Source organism: Hylaeus volcanicus, chromosome 6, assembly GCF_026283585.1.
Source record: "Hylaeus volcanicus isolate JK05 chromosome 6, UHH_iyHylVolc1.0_haploid, whole genome shotgun sequence".
In the NCBI taxonomy this organism is placed as follows: domain Eukaryota; kingdom Metazoa; phylum Arthropoda; class Insecta; order Hymenoptera; family Colletidae; genus Hylaeus; species Hylaeus volcanicus.
The window spans coordinates 15,463,996-15,491,022 of NC_071981.1; the positions used below are offsets into that span (position 1 = coordinate 15,463,996).

The 27,027-nt window shown below is 39.1% G+C and overlaps 2 protein-coding genes across 7 annotated transcripts in view; one reads left to right on the forward strand and one right to left on the reverse strand.

The window, feature by feature from the left end:
* LOC128878022 (uncharacterized) overlaps positions 1–4,457 on the reverse strand; it is a 34,431-nt gene extending 29,974 nt beyond the window's left edge. The window contains exon 1 of the mRNA XM_054125799.1: positions 2,101–4,457. The gene's annotated coding sequence lies outside the window, so the exon portion shown is untranslated. The remainder of the gene's footprint in view (positions 1–2,100) is intronic.
* Positions 1–27,027, forward strand: part of LOC128878018 (RING finger protein nhl-1) — an 88,778-nt gene that overhangs the window by 967 nt on the left and 60,784 nt on the right. For 5 of the 6 annotated variants that reach the window (XM_054125789.1, XM_054125790.1, XM_054125783.1 and 2 more), the window contains exon 2: positions 6,624–6,731. The gene's annotated coding sequence lies outside the window, so the exon portion shown is untranslated. Of the gene's footprint in view, positions 1–6,623; positions 6,732–7,979; positions 8,494–27,027 lie in introns of all 6 variants that reach the window. The other variant, XM_054125785.1, reaches the window with a different exon arrangement.

Sequence of the window (27,027 nt, forward strand, 5' to 3'; positions counted from 1 at the left end):
GGGAGGCTCGGACTTCCAACAAATGTTAATAATCATCTAATAGTCTCGATGATATTGTTCTGTTTTTGGGGAGTACGTTCATATTTTACTATGGGATTTGAAAGAAATACAATCAGTCCCATAAATATTCGTACCATGTCTATCGAAGAAATTTGTTTGAATTAAGTGGTAGGTTTGATGTTTCAAAGTGTATGTTTGTATAAATCCGTTGATGTACATATAAATATATACATCTGTTATTCGTATACGTATTTATAACGAAATATTCATTTTGAAATATAAAAACTATTGTTTAATTTAGTCAAACTTCGTCAATAGACATAGAGGGTACGCATATTTATGAGATTGACTGTACGTATAAAATTAATGATCATCTAATCGTTTCTTCTATATTGCCCTCTTTTTAGGAAATACGTTCGTGTTTTACTCTGGGATTTGAACAAATTTTCTAAAAAATTAGCCAGTCTCTTCCATATCGGTCCCTTTTTGGAGTATCTTCGAGTATCTTCGAGTATGTTTGTGTTTTACCACAAAATTTGACCAAAACGCCTAAAAATTCAATCATCATCCAATAGTCTCTTCGATACCCTCTTTTTAGACCACGTCTGAGGACCTCCGTGTTTTAGGCAGAGATTTGACGGTGACCTGGACGCTATTGTCGAGCTCGTCGAAAAGTTATCGCGTTTAATATGCGTGCAATGGATTATCTATAAATATAGAAAGCCATTACTGGCATTGTGGTTCGAATCCATGGGAGACGGGAGGCTCGAACGCGCGAGAGCGGATCTCTTTTCGCCGTCGCCATCGCCCGTCTAATTTTAAGTGTTAGATAATGCACACCGGTGCGCACCGGTGCGCTCGGTTACTAAAACGGTAGCAGCGCCGGCGATGCACACACACGCTCGCCCAGCTCTCGCGCAGGCACGTTCGCTGCACCGCCATTAGCGTGGAAGCCGACCATGGGAGATGCAACGGTGCACCGCCGCCGATGGTTCTGCCAGTGGCGTAACTAACGATTTTGAGACAAGCCTGATAGACTCAAAGATGGTTCGATTTAACGCTAAACTTACCACGACCGGTCGAATGACCGTTTTCGAATTTTTGTACATGGTTCTTGTACGCCATATATGAATTACATACGATTGTTTCATGGATTATTCAATTTAGTTCTACGTAAAATATTTTTGCGTTTCATTGATACATGTATTTTTAATACCAGTCGTTCCATCACGATAGAAATAGTTACAAATGAACGTCGGTGGGTTTAGTGTTACATCGCTGTATGGATCGTTGCTCTGTTCTTCGATGGTGGTAGTCGTCGAAATCGAATAGGCAATGCTGAGATCTGATTAATTTTACAATTTTGTTAAATCTAAAATAGAGGGACAGGCAAAATTCGTGTTTAAGTACAAATTGTAAGTAAACAATACATGACTGTTCATTCATTATTTGTTGAATAGGAAATAGGTAGCTGGAGCTGTTGGACTAGAGTTGTTGAATCGAGTAAACGTCAGGGATAAATAGATGTGTTAATCTTGTTCGTTATGTAGTATTCATATAAAATGTTGTCCATTTCTGGGCGAAATTTATAGTTAATTTCTTTTCATTGGAGAGCTGCTTTCCCTTTCTAAATGACGTGTAAAAATCATAGGTATTCTTTTTCTGAATATACACATACTATGTTTCGACCACGCTTCAAGTTCTCTTCTTCAAACTTAGGAGACCACGAAGAGTATACTAGACGACCACGAAAGGTGACAAATAAAGTAATGTTCGTGTATCGTGCTCGATCAGCTTAATGGGATACAACCTTGGCAATTTGGAATATTTATATTAATATTTCCATTTAACCGGAACATTTTAAAAACCTCAACCAACAAGAATATAAAAATTCATCCATCTTTGATCCGAAATAAAAGAATACCTACTCAAAATTTCGTCTCCGATCAGCCTAATAGAACGACCTGTGATACAGATGGTTGTAACTTTGACAATTTAGAATTTCGTTGAATATAATTCGACAAAAATATCTTAAAAATCCCAAGTAACAGCAGCATTAATAAAAATAATCAATTTTTTTTATCCAAAATAACAACGTACCTCCTTAATTCTCGGTTACGCCACTGCGTCTCGCCGTTCGCTGTGCGCCAGATCTCTTTGACAAATCCCGCGGGAGAATCTCGCTGAAAAGCTTTAGGAATCCCGGGGATTTTCGTTGCGTCTGCGAACGTCTAGGTCTCCTCGCACCCGAGGTGTTCAGGAAGCCCTCGAACTTTCGGGCATCTCGAGAAGCGAAGGCGATTTAAACCGTTGCGACGCTCTCGTCTCTGTTTATCGTTTCCGCGGAATCTATCCCGAGTTCCCGGAGGCGGCTCGGCGACGATCACCTTTTATTTCACCGCGCTATATACGGTTGTATTTCGTTAAAAGTCCGCTCGCGCAGACGCTGGTACCGGCGTCCTCGGAGTAAAAACTTTGAGGTTGGCCAGGACCTCGAGAGACTCCTCAAATCACCGAGAAAGAATCGTTTCCAGACTTTTTGCCGCGGATTTCAGACACTCGACCGACACTTTTTCCGTCGCGATCGTCGTACGTTTCTCTCTCGACTCGCAGTTTGTCTCAAACAACGAACCACCCACGATTTTTCGACGGAAAACGAGCCAAAAGTATCTGTATTTATATACCAGTTATTCCAAAAAGGGATCGAGAAAGAAAAAGTTAAGTTTACTTTTGTAGAAAGTCTCAATTTTGATCTGAAAATTATATATACAGAACGGGGTGATTTGCAAAAATAAGTATATGTAGTACTCTAGCAAGGTAGTGTGACGTGATTTGTTGAAACAAGCGGTCACTGATGTTAATCACCAATTAGGGGCTTGAATAAACATTTTCTAGCCTTTCAGGCTTCAAAATATTTGTTAACGTGTGTGAATATTAACTACGGAACAACTTTGTGGTACCATTCTTGGGAATTGTAAGTGTCCTTTTTAGAACAAAATTTGTAAATATTCGATACTTTTAATTTTATTCATTTCTTTCATTAATTCCATTTGTATTTGCATAAGTGAAACTCATCGAGTTGAGTATATTATGTGCAGTCGTCGATCAGATTGAGAATGAAACTATTCATTACACGATTATGCCAATTTAAAACCCATTTTTCTCTTTCTTTTTCCTTTCATATATTTATTACTAACTTCTATTTAATTTTCTAGTGCATTACAGTAGGAACACGGTGTATGTAATTGATTACTCTTCAAAGAGACTTGACGTTGGATCGAAACGTAGAATAAATATTGCATTTAGGATGGAAGAAGTTGCACAGTAAATTGAATTGATCCCATTACCAAAAACGTAACGTTACATAGCAAACGAACGAACGATCTTATTAGGCAAATGAAACATAACATACAGTTAATCGATAAGGTTGTAACGTTCGATAGAAAATTGTTAAAATTCGTACTTGATGATATAACGTATCTTATTCAATAGCACTTAGTACTAAAGAAACGTGTCCTTTATTTTAACAATATAATATCAGCTACAAATTCTACTTTCAAAAATTATTTCCAATTCCAATTCAACCCTTGCGATCATACCGAGTGAAAATTTTCGGTTCGATGATAAAACAGTCGTGATTCATTTTCGTCCATGCAATTTTCAATTAGAGACATGTGGATAAAAAAAGAGAAGTGAAGAATTGGATTGAACGATTACAACATTGACATTATTCCACTCATTGAAATTATCATAGTATATTTTATATTGCGTGTAACTGTATCTATAATTAATTTCAAAGTATTCTAGACACCACCTTAAACCAGAAAACTCACTCTGATCCAGATACCTCTCATAATATCTCTCGAACAATTATTTTGATAAATTAAATCTGATCTAATAATTTGATCAACGACATAACGTCGCCAATAGCTGCTCCACCGGAGTGCAAAGATCTCAGTTCTCACCCTAGCCACCGTAGAAGCAGAGTAAACGTTCGCAATTCAACTCGATTTCCAACCCCTTTTAATTGCGACTCATTCAGGGCACAAGGTGCGCTAATTCTTTTTCTTCTCGTCTCTCTCCTCCGATCCGCCGAGCTAGCCACCCCGCGCTTCGTCACTGTTTCTTCCCCCGATAGCAGGCCTTTCTTCTTTCCCGCTTCTGTGTCTCTCGTCTCTCCCTACTCCTCCTCGTTCCCTCTCTATCTCGTTCCCCCTTTCACTCGCTCTCTCTCTCTCTCTCTCTCTCTCTCTCTCTTCGTCTCCCATTTCCCATCTATTTCTCTCTTGTTCCACTCCTTCTCCGCGTTTCTCTGCGCCCCGTCCGTCGGGTTCTCCGCTGTCTCCGTCTGTCTCTCCGTGCTCTAATATGGCCAGCCGGTGTCCAATTACTCGCTTCGTTCTCGCAACAGTTTTTCCGCGCTCTGCGCGACCGCCGGCGTCGTGGCGACGGAGAAAAGGTCCTCATCAACCGTCGCGACACCCAGCTTCTCCATTTTCCGCTTTTTCCGCCGCGACGATCCATTCAACCCACCCCACCCCCCTCTGACGATACCGCGAACCTCTCCCCACCACCGTCGCGTAGCCCTTTCGACGACGTCCGTCGCGGCGCCTTTTTCCGAAGATCGCGAGAGACGGAATCGATACTGCCGTGGCGATTTAAATTAGGAATCCGTGCCGATACGCGCCCCGAGCTGGGAAAACGCGATTAAAAATATATACGGCGGGCGGGGAAAGTATTCGTACTCGATGTTTATTTGGAAAGATATATTTCACAGTTTTTGGAATCTATCTGCATATTTCAATGTAGTGACTCGTGATCATTTGTTTTCTTTTTTTTGGGAAAATGAATTTGCAAGAAACACAGTTGGGGAATCATAGATAAATTTTATGTCATACACAACCACAGATATGTGGCCGCTTATCACTCCTGAAAAATAATAATTAATAGAGAAATTATTATTATAGAATTATTTTTTTTTTTTTGCTAAATTCTATTTTGGATACGTATTTAGTAATATTTAATAACATCAAAGTGTATAATATAAATGTTTTGACAGAATATTTATAGAAGAATATTTACAAAAAATAAGCCCATGATGTCGTAATGATGAAAGGTTTTTTGTTCAAACAGTTTAATGTGAAGAAACAATTAAAATACGCGACACTTCGTTGGGTGGAGTTCATTTACGTAAAACCTGTATTCTAGAGAATATGTCTAAATCGTTTCATCAAAATTTCTGGATAAACGTATTTGAGTTCGAAATGATCAATTTTAATTCAAGGTATTCATGGTACGAATACATTCCAGAGCTGAATAAATGTCGATGGAAGGGGAGATGATCGGGGTTGGATTTAACGACGATTAAAGCGCGAAACGGCTGAGAGATAAAGATTTTCCCCACGTGACGATCGCTCTTCCCGCTCTTTCGCGGAGGAAATTGATGATTCGAGGATTACCGGTAATCCACTGGCAAAGTGATTCCCGTGGCACCAGAGCGGAAACTTTCGACCCGTGAAAGTAACTGACGGTTTTCCCCGTGATTCAATTGTCTTGAATTAATTCTCGCGACTGTATATTCCTCAATTGCACGGATAATTATTTCGCCAATCTCGAAGCTCGGAATTCTATAAAAGATTGCTCACGGAATATAAATCTAATTAAACACCAAAACGCAGCCTGAATAGATTTGGATATGCATAATATAACTTTAAGAAGATATATTTAATAGTTATTAATTGATATGATTTGCTGAATTGTCTAGAAGCTTTTATTTCTTACAGTCCGTTCGCGTCTGACCAATTACAGGGGTAATCTACTTAGATCCACCGCTTGGTCTAGCTACGGCGCTGTCGCGATCCACTTGAGCGATGGCACAGAATCCCGAAGTCGTAGATATTATTTTCCTCGGCACTTTACGTTACTTTCATGCATATATACTAACAAATTACGTCACTCACGACTCTAATCAACCCTGACTCGTAATCACTAGACTGCAGATGTTCACGTAAACTCGCAGTTTCACAGAATCAGATAAAGAATTGAGATTTAAATGAAAATATGTATCATCTTCTAAAATGTGTAACACGTATTTTATATATTTTCGCATTAACGCGCATCCTCATACATTCTCCCTCAGTTTCACTTACCATAAATGTATAAGCATCCACAGTTTAGTACTCGCTTAATTTTAAATCCTCCTCAGGGAATTGCAAAATCTCTAAAGTAAAAATTCATTCAACCCTCAAATTCTAACACAATTTCAATTACATTCTTCGACGTACACTTCTTTTCTGCAAATTCACGATATTTGTAACCGATATAACTGGCGTGCATCCGAAAAATAAATCGATACTCGCCGAATCTACTCGTAAACGCGATGGGATCAAATATTCTCGTACTCTCGGGGATAGCACCTGGTAAAGTGTGGATAAAGGGTGGCGGGGGATCTATTTCCGGGCGCGATACGTCGCCGAGTCAGGAAAAGTAAATTTCCTTGGCTCGAAAGACGTACAATGGCTGTCGGTTTCCCAATTTCCTCGCGCGCCGTGGCCTCGGTTACGCGATCGTCGTTCCGTCTACACGCGCCCCGAGTCGTTTAACGGTGGTGATTTGAATTGCAGCTGTCACAGCGCCGGATATTGGTGAACGAAAACGTGCGACCACTTGGGGCCCCATAGAGAGGGCCCCCCACCGGAAGGGACCGCCGTAAGGCGGTCGAGGAACCTCAGGTAAGACGACAATATCTTTTCTCAACTTTCGCTTGCTTACCCTCGGCTCATTTAACGCTGGAACTTTCGCCAAGTAATGGCTAATTAAAACTTCCCAGATAGGAGGGGCACTCGATAGAGAAACATTTACCCAACTAAAAGGGAATTTTAACGAACCGCCATTGGGAGTGCATGTGGCGTGATCAGGATGAAATTGACTGAGAATTTTATTTATTGTTCTTGAAACGAAAACTATTTTAGTATTTAAGTTTTGTATTTTTATAACATTGAGAAATTTAAGAGACATGAGAAGGGTAATTTGCCCCTGTGCAGGTGACATTCATTTTTTCTTTCATATAAATATATATTTTTACAAATCTCATTTGACATGCCACATAGCAGTGTACGATACTTAAACATTTTTATGTAGAATGAAAGTTAATTATTTCGAAAATAATTTAGAACTTTCGAACGATTTCACCAAATCTCATCAATAAAATGTACGATGTAGACATAATTGCGCTTCATTTATACAAAAAATTGGAGGAGATACGTGATGATAAAAATATTCAAAAAAAATATTATTCTAGATTTGTTCTGACATATCCTCATAAATTTAATTAATTTGATTATAACACACATGGAAAAATAAATAAGAAAAAGATCGATAGAGGTAGTTTACAGAAGGATAGTTTCTGACTTGCGTGGTTACGTCATCGTGAATGTTGTTTATTATTTCTGGAAAATGGTAAACTGGATACATTACACGGTCGAGGGATGATGATGTAATAAAGTAAACAACACAATATACATCTTCCCAACAAGTACGTGTATCCGTTGACATTAACGAGATTTAATTCACCATGAACATTATTGTACCAGCTTGTAGTATAAAAAATTGTAACCGTAGCTATATTCAACAATTTCTTTTTTAAGAAAACAGTGGACTCAATGGAAAATCTGCTTGCTGGAGTTTATTACACCTACATTGAATAAAAAAATAATTTCTATCTAGATTTCTAAACTAAAATAGCATAACAAATATCACATAAAATAGTATAAAACCAATTTTGTTAAATATTTTAGCTTTCCCCCTTGAAGCTCTTCACTAAATGCCCGCACCTGTTCCAAAGATCTAAATTACGCTGTTCATTTCAGAACATAAACAGAGTACAATTACTACCATCTACGATACAATCTTTATATCAAATATACCGCTCTCCTTCATTGATACGTAACCGTCTTAATACAAATGTATCGCTTTGAAAGGTTCGCTATCGACAACTCGCCGTTGCACGCTGTTGAACAATTATTCCATCGATATCGCGAGGCAGAGAAGTTGGAGCGAATGCTCGAGAGAACGAAGACTCCGTGCAACGTAATTGAAGTGTAAAGTAAACGTCGAAAAAGCTGGCCAACCAGCCGATGGAAATGAAACGTTGCCCGGAACGATCGTGGACGGGACGGATCGTAGAAACGGGTTGCAACCGAGATGTTTGACGACCTAATTTAATCATTGCCTTCATCGGCATATTCGTGCAACCATAGGAAACGTTGAGCGAATTGTTCGCTCCTTCGAACTCGCAGTAGACTTCGGCAACTTGAAATATCCGCTCGGAGAATTAAACGGATCGCTCGCTCCGCTGGCTGGGAGGTTTTTAAACTCGGCGAACGGGCCCGCTTTATCAATCGACACGGGCGTAACTTTGTTCGCGCAGTTCGGAAAAAATCCTCGTTCAGCGACCGGTGGATTGGCCCCGTATCGATTGCCATTTCACTCTCGGTAAGCGTCATTTGTTTTTTCGTCACTTTATTTTGAGTGTCGATGCAACTGGGCAAACGAGACAGCCACTTGACGTCTCCCCGCCTCGAGGGTTTCAACGAGTTCTTTCCCCATTCTCTTTCGCATCTTTTTGCTTTTTTAAAGCGGCGAGATGACGATTGATTTGTCCATACAGAACAGAGCCGGTTCCGTTCTTCTATTTACCGGGACGATTCGGTCGGAAAGAACAGCTAATTAATTTTTCTCTCGCGCCCCGAGCGTGGCTTCATTCCCGCTCGGCTCGCTGAAATGAAGCAAACTTTAATTACTTCGTCCCGAACGGCGCAGCATTCAGCAAATCCCGTCCCGCGAAACCGTAATTCCTCGACGAATCGGCGGCGGATCTTGAAAAAGTTTGCCAAAGCGAACATCACTTTACGGCGCTTCCAGCTGAACGAACCTCGGTTTCCAAGCTACAGTCGATATAACGTGGATTATTTTTCAATTAACAAATGCAGAACATAAATTTTCTATTTATTAATTGATATTCGTTAAGCAGTAGTCGGATGAATTCAATTTATTTTAATCTTCCATGGGCCGATTGTTAGTGGACATTAAGTAATACAGTTTATTACAAGAAAACGATCTCTTGTAGCTACTTTGTTTGATAAAATAAATTTTTGAAAGATAATTTCACAAAACATTGAATTTTACAATAAATCTTATTTACCCAATCGATTAATGTCATTTAGATTCCACCGAGAACAGACAATTTTCGGTCACCCTTCTCCCAAAGCCAGTGAACGGAAAAACAGGCTTCAAGGGAGCATCTAATTTAAAAGTGGCCATTAACGAGCAGCATGACAAAAATTGAGCGCGTAAAAATTCGTGCTTGGAAACGACTTACCCGCAAATTAGCGCACTTTTCCGCACTAACCGACACGTTTCATTTCCCTAATTTATGTCCGCTCTCTCGTTGTGCGCGACCCATTCGTTTCCATGACCGCGGTTCGAGCGAAAATTTAGAGTTACTACAACCCGTGTCCTTTCCACTTTTTTCCCCTACTTTTTTTTTTTATTTTTTGTTGTTTTACGTTTCGGTGTTTCGTTCGTTTTGTTTTCGAGTGGTCTCTGGGAAAAAGATAACTGTCACCGTTTCTCGTCGTTTGTTCCGTTTGGTTTTATATCGGTGGCTAATGCGTCCGACGCTAGAAACTGCGCCAGATAACGCGCCAAAGCGATATAAATTCACGACCTACCAAAGACAAACGTCATTCGCCCTGACGCGAATGTACAATTCGAATTTAAACAATGACGGGCCGTTCGTTATCGGCAACGGGACGGAAACAGTTTATATCGGAGCCATTCGTCCTCCGATAAGAATAAATTCTGATCCGACAATCGAGACTGATGCGTCGGAAGTGTACGCGCTATCTGGCCCTCTGCCTTTCACGGGAAATAAATTCGTAACGCGGTTCAATTATCCGGCCGGATTAGGTGGTTTACCGAGATCTTTCCCCGTGTCCATTACCCCATCTCCTCTTTTTTCCGTACTAATTCCTTCCTTTGGACCCAACACAGAGTCTACGTATGTACGTGGACAGGTGGTCAACAAACCCGCGATTGAAATCTAATTTTAATTTAAGGTTTAGTTTATTCTCTTTTAATTTATTTGACCCCTTGCAGTATATATATTTATACATTCGTAATATATCACGGATTCAATCCAGATTCTATGTATGTACGTGGACAGGTGATCGAAACACCTGGAATTAAATTCATCTTGACAGTATAATTTAAAGTTCAGTCGCTTTTTTTTTCAAATTTGACGTATGGAGTAAATTTCAGCAAAAACTGAAAATATTACTCTACAAAACCGATACTAAAAGGCTATCGAATGTCAGAAAGGAAAATCTATGATAAAACGAACACGTGGACCATGAAACATGCACTTTATTACTGCGATACTATTATTCCTTTTCAGGTTTAACCATTTTTCCTAATTTCTGGAAATTCGAACCAGAAAACATCTTCTATTTTTAATTTAAGATTTCTCTAAATACGCATTGCATTTTATAAAAATCTCGAAATAAAATTGGAAGATGTTTCCTAACCGGTCTATATAACAGGTTTTTCGTCGCTGACGTCACGATTCTCACGATAGCGGTTTCCCTCCGTGTCCGTCGCTGGGTTTTTTAATTCACCATGAAATTGCATGCGCGTTTCCATTCTCTTCCGACGTCCGACGCTCTCGCCCTCTTTCCCGAGTAATTTTTGTCAGTTTTGCCGGCCGCAATCGGGACGAAATGTGGCGAGCGGCTACGTGCTAAACGAGAAATGCTCGTCGAAATAACGGCGCCCTCGAGAGATGCGACTGCAGCCTCTCGTGGAGGTGTACAATATTCGGAACGTGTAGAACCGAGCAACACCTGCCCGTGATCCTGTCAGGAATTAATGAATCGCGCAATTAAATCTTGAGCCAGGTTAATACCGAAGGGACCATTCTCGCGACAATTATCGTTAGACCTAACAATGGGGAAATAATAAGAGGTGCAGATGGAACAGAGCTGGCATGGAAATAAATTTTTGTTATTTTCTGGAGTATCTACAACTATTTAGAGACATTTTTCACGATTTGAAAGAGCCATTATCTCGTCTCTATTTTTTAACTAATTCTGTCAGGTTCTATCTATACGAGATTGGAAAAAAGAAGATTTACAGAGCATACTGTTTATGACAGATACTTCACGGAAGCTTTATGAGAGAATGGAGAGTTTTAAATTAAAGACTCAGAAATTGGGAGTATTATAACGAAAACGTATGCAGCATTGAGAATAGTTTCTATAATAATAAATATTAAGATAAAATTACTGAAAGAAGAAATGTTGGTTGGTCCTTGGACAACACACCATTGTAAAGAGACAATTGGGTCGACGAGCAAATTCTAATGACCCTGGTATATTTAAAATGTAAATTAATTGCATAAATGAACGAAATTGAATAAAGGGATTACACAATATAATAGGTAGGAGGAATTCTGCGAAGACGGTGAGGTTGGTCAGAGATGATTTAAGAGATGCTTTGAGGCGCTTTCGTTTGTTGAAATGGAGATCCACTATTCATGACGGTAAACGACCACGTGTGCAACCCTTGCAAACGACATACAGCTCGATTTTGATGACTTCTACGAACCTCGGACGACCCTCAAAGGGAGATTTCAATTTCTACTGAAACATTAATTTGCTTTTAATTTACATGCTTCTGAAGGAAAACACCGAACAACGTCGCGCTAACGAACCGGGTGACTACTTCGAAATAATCACTCTCTAATTAACCCACGTTTAGCAAGGGCATGTTTTCGCAGGGCGAGTCCTCTTACGGCGGCCAAACGAGCGCCAGGCAAAATTATTCCATTGCGCTATTTCGACTTCCATTCCCAAACACCGCGTCCGCTGGGGAAACAATGATCGAACGAAATTGTTCAACTCTAATTAGGTGAGAAGTCCATGTATTTTAGAGAATAAGGGAAATTGTGACGGTTATATTTCTCCGAGTTCCCTAAACTGGAGCAGTTTGGTGTGATTTGAAAGGTATTTGCTGTGAGTTGTGCCTTCTCGAAATTCCAGGTCCCCCTTTTGCCAATTCTGAGGGGTGACCGCTACAATTGTATAGCAGTTTATTTTTCCAGTTTTTTCCTTTATTTTCTTTTAATTCTTAATTTCTATTTCTTTTGCAATAATTCGTGACTCAGAAGGTTATAAACTTATCCTTTGAGCAATTCCAATCAATTTGAACTACGAGACATCTCGTAGCCAGTGAATGGTTTAACTAAGTAGATTTTCCATCAAGCGCATGGGTTCGAATAAATCGAATAAATTACGCAGAATTATTCCATGATATAATAACAGAAAAATAAACAGGACCACCGATGTTACTCGAGGAACAGCTCCAACTTTTATACATCCAGCCAAACGTAACTGTTCGAAACTATGTGTCCTTTTGGAAGTTTCTTTAATCGCGTAAGAAATAACTGATAAGAACGAAGTTTCGCAGCGAAGTTAAGGTGTTGATGTAAAAAAATTAACAGAGAACGGTGCCGAAGTGATTTAAAAGTTACGAGTTTGCGAACAACTTTTATGTAGAAAAGTTAAGAGCTTCTTTCGATAACTGTTGGAAAGCAAATTCTCATCCAGTCGTCGACTATTATACGGGGTCCTCCCTTTAACGCGAACCGTGTAGAATATCTTCTTCGTTACTTTCGAAGATGCTTTTGAAGATAAACAAATAATTTGCAGGAAATATACCCTGCTTAACGACCCTAAATAAATTATCTGCTTTCATCCCTTTCGAATAAAGGAAAATATCTTCTAAAATATCTACCCTCTAATATCTTCTATAAATATTCGTACCCTCTATGTCTATTGACAAAAATTTATTTAAATTAGGTGGTACCTTTGATTTTTTCAAGTGTATGTCTGTATAAAAATGTTGATGTATGTACATATAAATATACGTGCGGAAGCTTGTTCATATACATATTTATAATGCAAAATTCATTTGGTAATATCAAAACTATTATTGAATTTAGTAAAACTTCTTCAATAGACATAGAGGGTACGAATATTTATGGGATCTTTTTATTATCTATTTATGGCACTGTAAGCGACCAAGCGGCCATCGGACTACGAACAAAATTCATCTTGACATCATGATTTAAGGTTTAGATGTTACGAACTCCCTCATGGGACCAGCCAATACAAGTTATTTCAGTTCGTTTAACCCATTAATGATAAATGCTACCCTCTTGTTCGCCGTCCCGTCAAGTGTCGACCGTGTCCCCGACGGAAAAATCTTTTCCTGTTTCGGCGCTGGTTTTTACGGAGACACAGTTGTTCTTTCTGAGAGTTCGAGCTATCGATCTCTTCCGACCCCTTTGGCAATTTGCGAGGTTTCAGCCGATTGAGAGGTCCGACACGAAGAATGGCAAAAAACTGGGCGATGGAACAAGCGCCCTTCTCGTCGTCGTAAATCTCCACGGAATTGAATCGCGGGATGTGACGATCAAAAGTTCCGACGGGAGTCAGTCGGTAACTTCCAAATTTCGGTCCTTCCCTCGACGGGGAATTCGCCTAACGCGACGGGAAACTGGTCGCTCGTGGATCTGGCCACCCACGATGGAGGACTGGGCTAAGGTTTCCGTTTGGTTCGTCAGCTTCTTACCTCGAGAATCGAGAAACAGGAAAACGAACCGGAATTCCTCCAAATTCGGTCAGACTCGTTCTGCGATTCGGGAATTCGACAAATTTGAAGCTTTCCAACGACAGTGAAGAATAAAATGTTTACATGAAAGAAAAAAAGAAACGATTCATTATCTGTTTTGACTTTGCACTCTGCACCATCTCGTTGTAAAATGTGCAAACAAGAATCGCGTTACATGAAATAGTCTAACTTTGGAAACGTGTCTTTTTTGGTATCATCAGACTTGATTATAAGTTTGTATAGCCTTCTTGAAGCGTAGTACAAACAAAATTGAACAAAATTTATTAAACTTACGATGGGATGTTCAAGATTATTTTTAGCATCTAAGAATTCGAAGTAGAATTAAGAGACGTAGATTTCTCTTCTTAAAATTGTATATTAATGTTATGTGATAGGAATATTTTGAAACCCTCGAGCAATAAAGTATATTAACCCCAATAAATCAATTTTTTAATTTTAAGAAGAGTATTCTTCTAATGTTACAGTGATACGATCACTAATAACTTCTTGTTTCATGAATAAAGTAGAGAAAATCGAACACAAACAAACGGCTCGAAAATGGAAGATAGGAGATCGAAAGATTCTAATTACATCCAATATCGAATCACAGGATACCCTACATCGAGGGAGTCTCCGTGTCATTTTCGTTTACGAGCGCTCGAATAATATATAATAGTGTCAGTGGGACTCACGCGAAAACCACGAACCATGTTCCGCGCCGAACACAGATAAAAACAGTCGTGAAAATAGAAATGGTTCTTCGGGGAAAAGAGCTGCTCGCTCTTTTTATCTTATAGAATGAGTAACTTTATGAGACGAAATAACACGAAAAGAAGAACAGACCGCGCGGAAGAAAACAGGCTCAAAGGACAGTCATAAATATCGCGATAACGTAAAAAGAACGCGAAGTGGTTCTTTTGGATCATTATTCTGAAATATTTTCTGTTCCGACGGTTTCCCTCGATCTGGTCATTAAACGCGCCTTCCACGGTTTTTGTTGACGAAAACGTGCGATCGTTACCAGTCGTTTGTAGTGTTTAATTTGACTTGACGCAACGTTACATCAACCACCATCGCTCGAACGCTTGTTTGCGTCACTTTGTCGCTAAATTAATCAGCGGTGAATGTTAACAAACGCATTTAATTAGCATTACCGTCCCCCGCCGTTCCGCGTGCGTGTCTTCATTCATCGTTTCCATGCAATTTTCAATTCAAAAGCTTTCTGCTTCGTGGCCGGTTCGTTTTCCCCTGAATTCGTTGCCTCGTTTATTCAGCGAGCCACTTTCACACTCTTTTAACGCGATGACGATCGATCATGGAAACATCCTTGTTTTCTCGGCGGGAACTTTCGCGACCTATCGCAAAGATTTTTCGGCAAAGTAGGATTTTTTTTTATTTTTTCATCGCCTGCAAGTGCACCGTATAATTATTTTTAATCGATTTTGTCGTATTCTTTAGATATTCATTTATTCGTTTGATCCATTGTGTGCCCTCTTTATATTATTAAGGTGGGGAAATAATTAAACTTCATAATGGAGTTTAATGCAGTAGATTGTTACAATTCATAGTTCCAAAAAAATGGTAATTAAATAATCTTATTTGACTTAATAAAAGTATATATAGTATCTAGTGTGTAGCGAAACTAAACACAGTGAAATTAGTATATAACAACCCCGATGCTATAGTTTATGCAACAGTTGAAAATCACATTATCGAGTATATCGTCTTGTGCAAGAAGACAATTTAAATGTGATATAGTCCACTGTTCATTTTTTTAATACCTAAAGTCTAAAACAACTAAAATGTTAAGCGGTGTCACAGTTATGGAGGGTCACTAATCGTCCATATTCTTCTGTTGAAATGTCAGAAATATTAAATAACCTATACCGTACCCGCGGCAGAAATTTAAATATCTCCTCGACAACGCGTTAATTAACGGAAAACGCTTTACTCTCGATTGTTGGAGAGGAATTATTTCATCCGCTGAAATGGTCATACGCAACAATCCATTTCTAAACGGAAGCTACCGATACGCTACTACAGAACCAATCAATTTCGTTGAATTCACCATGAAGCATCCGCCGGGGCATCGACGATAATAAATAAAACAGAAAACGCGACGATAGGAGTTCATGCATGACTAGGTGTATCGCTGTACCAGTAATTAAAAAATGTATATCAATTTAGCAGTGAGCGACAGCGCGTGAATCTTTTATTTTATCTCCATTTACCACAGGGACAAAAATCTACTCATTTCTCTGTGTAATTATTTCATTCAGATTCATATAACTATTTTAATCATATGCTTGGCATCATATGGAGTGTTCCATAAAATACATGAAGTAAAATCATGGGAATCGTGACCTAATCAAATGAATTCAATTTTCAATTTAATACACAGTCAATCCCATAAGTATTCGTATCCCCTATGTCTATTGAACAAACTAGTCTAAATTAAATGATAGGTTTGATGATTCCAAATCAATATTTCATTATAAATATGTACATGAATAAACTTTACACATTATACATTTATAATGAAAAATTTGCATGCCATCTATGATCTAATTTAGACAAACTTCTTCAATGAACATAGCAGGTACGAATACTTACGAGACCGACTGTATCACTTTCAAAATATTATTCCCAAAGTTCTAATACAAATTCTTGACAACTATAAAACCCAGAGTTTGCCTCGGAATAACTAAAGACCTGATTTGAATTAAAACGATCGAAATTAACTATGCAATAATAACAACCCACCGTATCTTAAATCGATAACCAATAATAAATGACTGCTCCAAACAAAACCGCAGCAGAATTCTGACACCCTAACAGAATCAGAAATGGTCGTGCGCTCGTGGAAGAAAACAAGGATGCAAATACACCGAATAAATGGACTCCAGTTTCCGCTCATCCGTGGAGGGTTCTAGCAGCGTCGCCGGAGACGCGTGCTGAAAGTTACTCTTCCTTCTTGGCCGACATTTATTACGTGCCTAGCTGCACTTTGTACCTCGTTAGTCAGCGATGCACCCTTTCAGGGGTGCGAGCGCCGCGCGCAGCCTTTCGGGGTGCTCTCGCCCGTGCAACGCCACCGAGGAACGGTTGAAGAAAAAAAAAAATTACACGAAGTCGGGGGCGGGAACCATGCGGGTAAAACGAGTAGAACGGGTAAAACTGTAAAAGACCGTTAAAGCACTAAACGCCGCGAGAGGTTCCTCGCACGACCACTTGTCGACGGACTGATCCAATTTTGACAAAACTGCTCGATTTAAGCCGATCTCTACAACTTCCCGCACGGATTTAACTTTAAGGTCCCCGATTGACCTGTTGTTTACAGAAGTGGGAAACCATTTTGTTGTTGGGAGCCCTGTGACGCTTAACGAAGTTCACGTTTAGCCGCATGAGTCGGTGTGTTGTTAACATTCACTAACTCCCTTGCGTTATCTCTGAAAGAATATTGTAGTAGTTCTTGTTCGTGTAGCAAATGTTTGCTCGTTGTGTAAATTTAACGAAGAAAGGTTTATCTGTGGTGGACTCAAAAGGGGAGAGGAAAGGTGTTTGTTTCGTTTTGGCTTGCTAGGAAATTCATAGGGAATGTAATTTAATTTTTAGGGTTAACTTGGACTAAAATTAGTATAGAAAACCTTTCAAGCAACATCCTAATACATAATGTAACATTCCAGGAAAGCTGGTCTGTCTTCATATGCACAAATAAGGACATTCGTTCCAAACGATAACGTCGGTAATTTTTACATTTTGTGCCCTCAATTTTTTACTCCAGGTCTGAAAGGGCTAATGTAATATCCCGTTCCCCATACCCAAGAATAAGGAGTCAAACACGAACACGAATCATAAATGCGGGATTGCTCGTGTAGGAAATGCGGTCGACTGTGTATCCGAAAATCACAGATTCGAATCTCCGTCCCTTATTTTTCATAGAGACTCCTACACTAAGAAGCTCTTTTTTCGTACACTATTATTTACAATTTACAACCCGTTGCTAACCAAATCAATTATTATGAATCGCTCATCTGGAAACCTCGAAGCTATTATTCAAGATTTTTAAACAGTTTTTGTGATTAACGAATTAACCAAGCATGTGATGTGACACCTTTCACGTTTCGTTGAAACATGCAAAAGCTTTTCGGGGAACGAAATTCACTGTAGCTTTATCAATCTTTTCGAGCGAATTTTCCGGAAACGAGTCGTGACAAGTGCATTTTTTGACCGTGCGCGTCTGTAAGCTGTTGGTGCCAATCACGCGGGCAAAATATACAAAATTGTCCACGTGAATCCCATTAGCCGGATGGCAGGATGCAAATGGCCGCTGCGTTCGTAAATTCGACGATTATCCGCTATTAGAATTCAACCGTTCCGGGGATTCGATCGCGACAAACGACATTGCGCGACTACAACGAATCGCCGCCGCGGGCTAAGTTCGCGTAACAACGGCGACACAACTAATGTGAGTTGTGCTATCGTCGGTGAAACATCCTCGTCGATACGAGGATCAAGTTTTTCCACCATTGACCAGATCTCGACACGTTTTTTTCCACGATTAAACGCGACGTATCGCAGGCAACATTGCGCAAGGTGGAAGCTACGGGTGAAAATCATTGCTATATTCAAGAATCTTTTATTTCGAAGACGATTGAGTTAGTACAGGATTTGTTTGGTAGTGTTTACGAAACATATATTAAGTAATCGAGAAATAATTTTCGTTCGGGATTTTTTGAATAAACTAATGATGTTGGAGCCATTATACGACGAGTTCTTTTTTAATGAGTCTCTGATCTCTGAAGTATGACTCCAGCACCGCATTTTTATTTAAAAGCTCTATATGAAAATTATTTTTTTGTTATTCGATATGTGTATAATAAACCTCAGCAACCAGATATATCCATACATATCTAATATTTTGTGCAAGTATGAATACCTGATGAAATATATAATTATTGTATTATATAATTATACTATTCTATAAATTATTCTTTATACATTCTTCATTTTGCAATGCTCGATTTAGATTCTAGACAATTTTGAAGGAAGAACACCGTGAACAACCCAACCCTGTTTTAGAATGTTAACAATTTGCGTGATCCGCGGTAACAAGGTGTGAATGAAATTCACTTTGTGAAGGAAGTTACGCTAACGAGAAAAGTTAAGGTTCAACGTTGATCTTTGAAATTCAAAACCGGAATACATTAGTAAAACTTACGAGAAGAACAAAAACGATTCGAGTAGTTTCCGTCGGATCTTCTTATTTTCATCAAAGCAAAATGGTGGAAACAGTGGGCAAGTAAAAAGAAACGCGAAATTCACAAGGGAAGTAATGGATCGGGTAAATAGAAAGTAACACGCAGAAGCCATCAATTATTGCCGTCCCATAAGAATACGGCTGACCAATTTCCCTCCTTTCTACTTCCGGCCGAGCGTCTGAATATCGCGCAACTGAAACTCTGGTGTTGTTTATACTTTACAACGGGTTACGATAAAATTTCAACTTGAAAGCTTAGGATTAAAACTATACGTTACCTTCTCTTATTTATGAGAGCAAAAATAAGTCTTATTAACCACAGGCAAACAAATTTTCTTCCATTTCTTAAACAGACTTTTAAGCAAGCAGAAAGTGAACAAAAAAATCGAAATAACTGCAACAACGAAAGCTCGAAAGTATTTTGAAGACGAACTACTTCAACTTCCAAAAGGTCTACTTATCTTTATTGTTGAATTTCAGAAATAACACCGCTTCGATAATACACGTTTAACATAATCTTCGATAGCGAATTTCTAACACGATCCAGGTCGGTTAAAATTGCAAATTAATATTAGATCGGTTAGGATGCGAAAAAGATAACGTGACGACGCGTCGGCCGCGACGCAAAATGCGTTATAATCATCCTGTCAAGGTGACGCGGCCCCAGCGACGTCTATCTGTTCTCACGTGAACTGGTTACAAGGGAATTTGTTCCGCCAACCATCTCTTATTTTCCACAAGCATGATAAAGGGAGTATTCGCACCAGACGAAGGCCAGCACCCCTCCACGCCGCTACGCGCAGCTTCCTTTATTCATCCCATTATTCTTTGAAACTCGCGCCACATCCTCCGACGCCGACGGTGCACTCAGAGTTCTCATAAAAATGTTTCGGAATAATAGAGAACCCTGCGCATAACGCACACCTCTCAGTGAACGCGATTCTCCTTAAAATCGACCTGCTTTCTATTCATCTCCGCATTATCTTCCTTGGAGCACTTTCTTTAGAGAATGGTTAAATTACTGTAGTTGATCTAATTCGAAGCTGTCTTTTATACTGAAGTGGAAAGTATATGGACTCCACTATTTACAGATTCAGATAGCATAGGTGTAGCTCTGTAATCGAAGAGAGAAATAATAAATCAGAAAATAGAAATCTATTTGGATAAAAGAAATATTTCTCTGAAAAACTCAATGTGCATTTTATCCAATATTCAATCTCACCACAAAAATACTAAAATATGAAATGTACATCTCCATAAATGATAAAAGATACCCAATTTACCTCGATAGAGAAATGTTTCGGCTGCTCCGAAAAATTCAGTGAAAATTTCATCCAATATTCAATCTCATCCTCTAAAATAATAAAATATAAAATGTAAATCTACTTAAATGAAGAACAATACCCTATTTACCTCGGTAAAGAAATGCTTTCGTTGCTCTGCAAAACTCAATAGTAATTTTATCCAATGTCCATCGCCAGATGCCAGATGAAAAGAAAAAATTATTTACCCCGATAAGGAAATGATTTCGCCACTCTGGAAAATTCAACAATAACTTCATCCAATGTTCAATCTCACCCCCAAAATGATAAAATATGAAACGTGAATCTGCTTAAATGGAAACCGATGCCCTATTTACCTCGATAAAGAAACGTTTTCGTTGCTCGGAAAAATTCAACAGTAATTACTTCCAGCAGTTCTGTCAAACGGTTCACCGGACCATGAAACAATCGAATCCGTCCTCTTTGTAAATACCATATTAAACCGAAACAGCAAGTACACATTTTATTCCTCCCGCGCGACCGTTTCCAAATTAACGAACGGAAAAGCTCGACTTCCAATTTAATTCGTTTAGTCGTTACCGAACATCGACCGAGTTGTATAAAACTTGTTACCGAAACAACCGCCGGAACAATGGATCATACAAACGCTGCGAGCGGTGCAGTGTTGCAAGCACCCGTGCGCCGTTGTTCGTTGGCCGATAAAAGCGACCAACTTCGAAAGCTTTGAGGCCACGCATTATTGCCCCACGTTAGGAATATCATACGACCCGGCTGGATAAGGGAGGCATGCACCTTCCACGGTAATTGATTGCACGACTGCGAATGTATATTAATGCGCTCCCAACGTCTGCATAGGGAAACGAACGAAGAACGGGGGTTGGATGTAAATTAAAATAAACAGTGCGTGCACCGTTGGACCAGAGGGCAACGAGAAAATGTTAAATGCAACGAGTCCTCCAGTTACGCGGTTGCCCCTCCACTTATGTCTTTGTACATATTTCGTGTATGTGTGTATTTATTCACACACGAAGTATTCCGAAGATTCGATGGTAATGCTTCTTGGTCAAATTAACCAAGGCATGCAGGCATTTATTTTGATATTGATGGTGATACCTACCGTCATCAATATTGTTCTTTGATTATCAGAGACATTATATAATTAAGACATATTTATACGTCATCTTGTGAAGGAATTAAAATTATTTAATAAAATCTCGATATACTAGCGCGTGACCTGAAAGTTACACGGTCTTATAGAAGGTTAAAGACGAGGTGTCGGATTACATTTCGATTAAAACAAATATCTTTGATTTATTTAAAATTTTTAGGGTTGAAATGTGGGCTCAAGTAAATGTATATAATACAATTTGTACGTCATAGATATTTATCCTTGATCCGCGCAAGATTGAAGTAATGCATTAATTTACACCAATTCGAGGAACACGAGAACGAGTTTACCGCGTAAATCGAGGACTCACTCTTCCTGGTTCGATTCGCGTTTAACGTGACGCGGCAACGAAGTTTTCAAGGGGTTGACGAGAACAGAAGGGCGGTTTTCGACGTCCAAGTCGGAGGCTAGATGCAAAGATTACTTAATTGGAACAGCGTAATAAGCGCGAGCCAGCGAAACGAGGGTTCCCGTTTGAACCGTGCTACGTTCGCGTAGAACGATCCTCTCGTGCGGCTCGCTTATGCATTATGCAAATCTGCCTACAATGGCCTGAACGGTGGTCGAGTTCTTGCATTAGCAATAATGAAACCGCCCAGCTATGCAACTTTCTCACGGGGATCACGAAGACGTGCGTTGTAACGGAACTCGAAAATAAACTATCGCTTCGGTTTCACCTTCAAAATCGGTACTTTTCTTATCAGTGTACACTTCACTTGTCAGAAAATAGGAGCGATTATGTTTAACTCTCGAGTTAGATCTAACTCGCGTTAGATTAAATTAGTAGGATCTTTGGCGACGAGAGCAATTCGTATTTTTATTATTTGTTGACGCTTTTACTACAAATGGAAGCCTTTTCTAACCTGAGGAATTATATATGATTTACACATCTTTTATTTTGTAGAGAGGAACTTTTAAAACAGTATATAAACTACTGTAGCGAAATAGATTTGCAATTTATTCACCCATCTACTTTATATAAATTATTTATCTATTTAGTATGTTTCTCTTCATACCACCCCTTTCTTTTAAATTCTACTACATTAATAATCTTCTACTACGTTATTTGTAAAGTCCTAGGGTAAAATAATCGAATCATTAAAAATTCTTGGAATGACTTTACTGTAGAATACTTCACCCACGCCAAGCAATCGATAAAAGTTTTCTTTGGAAATAATACATTTTCGCTAATAGCTTCTCCTCTTTCTCGCGTAGAGGAACCACATTCAGCTGTGTCATGCTCCGACCAACCCCAGAGGACACTCCTAACGAGCTATCGGCCCATAATTCGTATGAAGGATCGCCCCAAGGTGGGAAAAAATAAACTGAATCGCGGGTAGCTACGTGCCGAGAACAGTAATCGATGTCCTCCTAATGAAACCCACCCGCCAGGTTGCCTTATCGACAATAGTACTTGCAGTCTGGAATTTATTATGCAGAGTGTCCCATTAGGAACAGGCCAGACGTGATATCTTTGCTATTTTAAGTAATGGGAAGAAGTGTGGTTAACGAATGTTACATCACGAAAACGTAGTATGGCGCTAGGGCTGCTTAATTAATTTTTAATACATGATGGTTGTTTCGTGATCGTACATTATTATATTATTTTGTTATTTTAGATGCAAGACTGAAACAATTTATATCATTGGTAAAAAGGGGGTCGAGAAAATAAAAGAATTGCTGCTCGATTAAGTTCAAGAGGACTTTGCCTTAACTTTAATAACAAAAGACAGTGTCTATAATTTTCCACAAAATCGCTAGAAAATAATTCTAAACAACAATGGATATACTACCGCTCGCAAGTATCAGTTGCAGTTTTATTAAAATAATTAATTCCCAGCAGAAAGGTTAATTGCTCGATAAAATTCACGAAGGCACCGTCCTAATTTCGATCGAGAGGACTTCGTCCTAATTTTAATCGAGAGGGCCACCGTCCTAATTTCAATCGAGGATACCGCGCTCATAATTTTAATCGAGACCGCCGACGAACAATGGGCGAGGGTGCTCGATCAAAACGTGACGAACCGTATCGTTAATCGAGAAGTTTATTTGTCTCCGGGGGCGAAGAAGCGCGTCTGAACGTGAAGAGGGTCAACGTCGTTGAATGGAGAGGAAAAAAAGGAACGGTGGCCAAGACTGGCGACTTTTCAGCGGTTATTGTACCCCCGCGGTGGAAATAAAAGGATTTCGCTTTATTTAAGATCCGCATCTCGCGAGCTCCGTCCAATTAAATTCAATCCTGTCCCGTGGCTTCGTTCGAACAAAACTTGCGGGAACTTCTTACGATATTGTGTTCCCGATCCACGCCGACGCGTTAATTAAGATTAACAATGCGAAGCACGATGATTATCTCTTTGTTGACCCGGCATAGTTCTGATTCTGGCGGTCCTGCATTGTCGCGCGACCAACCTACGACCCACTTCTAACCGTGAATAAAGACCTCCCGCATAATGCCCGTCGAATTAATTGAAAAACTCCCGGGCAATGTGGTCCCCCGGTCAAATATAAATCGAGATTCGTCGCATACCTCGCTCGAAAACCCTCAATGACGTGCGGAGGTTGCGACGAAATGTAGAAGAGATGGAGATACTGATGTAGCTCGTTCAGGAAGGAAATTAAAGGCAAGATTAACAATTTGTACAGCTTTGAATTTAAAGGTATAAGATAAATATTGTGGAATTTTATATTCATTATTGAAAGTGTATAGAGTGGACGAAAGTGAATTGTCATTTATGCTTTTCACCTTAAGTGATACACCCTTAAGAAGGCACAAATGTTATATTATTTTCTTATTTTTTATACGAAACTGAAACAATTTATTCCATTGGTAAAAAGGTTTGCTCAATCAAATTCAAGAGGACTTTGCCTGGATATAATATGAAGCCATACAGAACATCATCTTAAAAATATATGTAGTATATGTATACGTAGTAAATATATTTTGCGACATGTATTTATTACATATCATAAATGATATTATAAGAACAATATATAATATATATAATATATTATATAGATATATGTATATTAAATACATATAACGAGATACATCAAACAAAATATATGCTTATGCAATAATATGTATATTTCTAAGACAACATTTTGCATGAATTCATGTAATACTTGAATAAAATATGTTCTATAAACACATCCTTCACTTTAAGAAGATTTCTAAATAAATGCATGAGTAGTCTTGAAGGGGATCGTTTAAATTCGGTGAAGGAAAGAATTATTGTTCCCTGCGTACGATGGGATACAAGAGGTCCATTGTATCGTAAACTTTTAACGAAAAGTCGGGCCGTTAATTATGGTAGGTGTTGTCGACAGTTGGACGAATTAAAGGCTGCTCCATTGGGAATAAAAGAACTGCCCTCGTTTTCAGAAGACGAATCGCTTTCTATTATGATAATATTCAACCATATCTCCATGCACCCGAAAAAACCAATCACGCCTGAAAAACGACACAATGATTCGGGTTGGGTGGTAATTATTCATCCACCGCGTTCTCTTGACTCGGCATTAATTGGTAAAAAATTTAATACTCGTTAATGAGACAACGTGGTATAGAAAAGTTGTGATGAAATTGACAAGCAGATTTAAATAACAACCCATTGCGACTTGGAATATTATACTTGGAAAAAAAATTGAGCACAATAATTGCAAATTTAACAGGATCTTGTATATACGTGTACAAATAAACACACCAAATTTCAAATTGTTAGGGGAATTATTTTGGCTGCAAAAAGAATCGAAACTGATGAAAGATAAAAGACTACCCTCTTAAATTCTAGATTTCTTCAAACAAATAGCGAATGATCAGTAATTCATTTTTAATTCCTTACTACATAAATATTTTCTCTCCATTTGGACCAATTTTCCCCCATCCCTGTCGAAAAGTACGTCGCGACACTACAAAGAAAATGCGCGAATGGAACGATGATTCGCGGCGCAGTAACGAGAAGAGATTCAAGGTTTCTGCGCCATTATTGTGCATCTGCGTTAAAATACACCTCGTCGACTGCTGGCGACGATTCAACGTTGGTTTACCCCGACTCCGGAGTGCAACAAAAACGACATCCGCTCTAAGGTTTGGGGGTCCGACTTTAGGGAGGATAATTTAATTTCCGTTCGCCAAGACAACACGGGAGACCAACAACGGCAGTTGGTTAACGCCTCGCGATGCCTAATTAGAATTCACGTCGGGCTCCTTCCATAATACTTCGCTACGGACGAGTGTGTCCGATTCGCAGCTGGCTGATTTATCGTGACCGTAATTTCCACAAAACGTGGACGTCGGGATGTTTGCTGAAAAAATTTGTGCCACCCCAAAAATCACGCGTTTATTTTTAGGAGAAAGAATGCGGGCTTGGAAAGTTTACGTATAGTTTTAACAAATTCACGATTTCCTTTCTTCTGTGAATTGGGAAACAAGCAAGAGCAAATATAATTAAAAATTGAAACGACAACCGTAAATAAAATACCTGCAGTTTCTCCACTATTTCTGAATCGCTATTTTTTTACGAATTTATGAAGAATTCTTGTAAATTGTAATCTTTGGTAAGCTTATCTATTTGCATAATCCATCCATTCTTGAAGTAAAATACAGATTCTCCTGGTCAGTTCTAAGACACTGTGACGTAACGTGATTTCCAGCATATGCTGAGGAACATCGTGGACACGGAATTTTTAATTAATTCCAAGGAGGGGAGGGACCAACCAGGAGTCGATTAAAAATTTCTCAAAACTTGCTATCTCGTGCTCCCTCTTGAAAAACTTTTAAATGGCATTTTAATTGGTCCATATGACGGATGGTTAATTAATTTCGCGGACGAACGGCGCCGCACGGCCGTGAATGTAGACGATTAATTGGGGACTTTTAATTAATCATCGGAAAGTAGGGTCCAGCGAGGATTTTATTTTTTATCTGAAAGCAAGATGACATTTCTAAACGTTTCTTCTGTTTGACCCTTCAACAAGTTGAGGTCTCAAAAATATTTCCACCAAATTATACTAAAACAATTTCAAGGTTGAAGTTGAACCAGTAGAATTGAATATTCAAAATCTTAAACAACCAGAAAAAATATCTATTTTTCTACTAAAAATAAAATAGTACCCCTTTAAAGTTTTTTTGTAGCATTTAACAATGTGTCCAATTTGAAACTTTTAAAATATAATTTGATATAAATATTATAGAAACCTTAAACGAGCAGAACATACAAATAATCTAAATTTCGCCACAGAGAAAAGAGGAGTGCCCCTTCAAATTGTAGAACGAAAGTTACGTCGAATACCGTATTTCTAAATTAAATGGTAGACACAATAATGGCCGTCGAAATAGCAAACATGGGAGTTGGCCTAAACTTTCGAACCGACTGACCATTTCACTCGTGGAGTGGCAAGAGCCGCGAGCATTGAGTTCGTGACTATTCTAGCGCGCTGTCGAGCACGCTTGTCAGCGATTAGAGATGCTCGCAGCATAGTTTGCTCTTTACGTTGCCTTACCGATCACGGGAGAAGTTGTAACGTTTCAGCGATGAGCGCGTTAGCCCTTGCAACCTCTCTGTAACGAGGATCTCGAGGGCTGA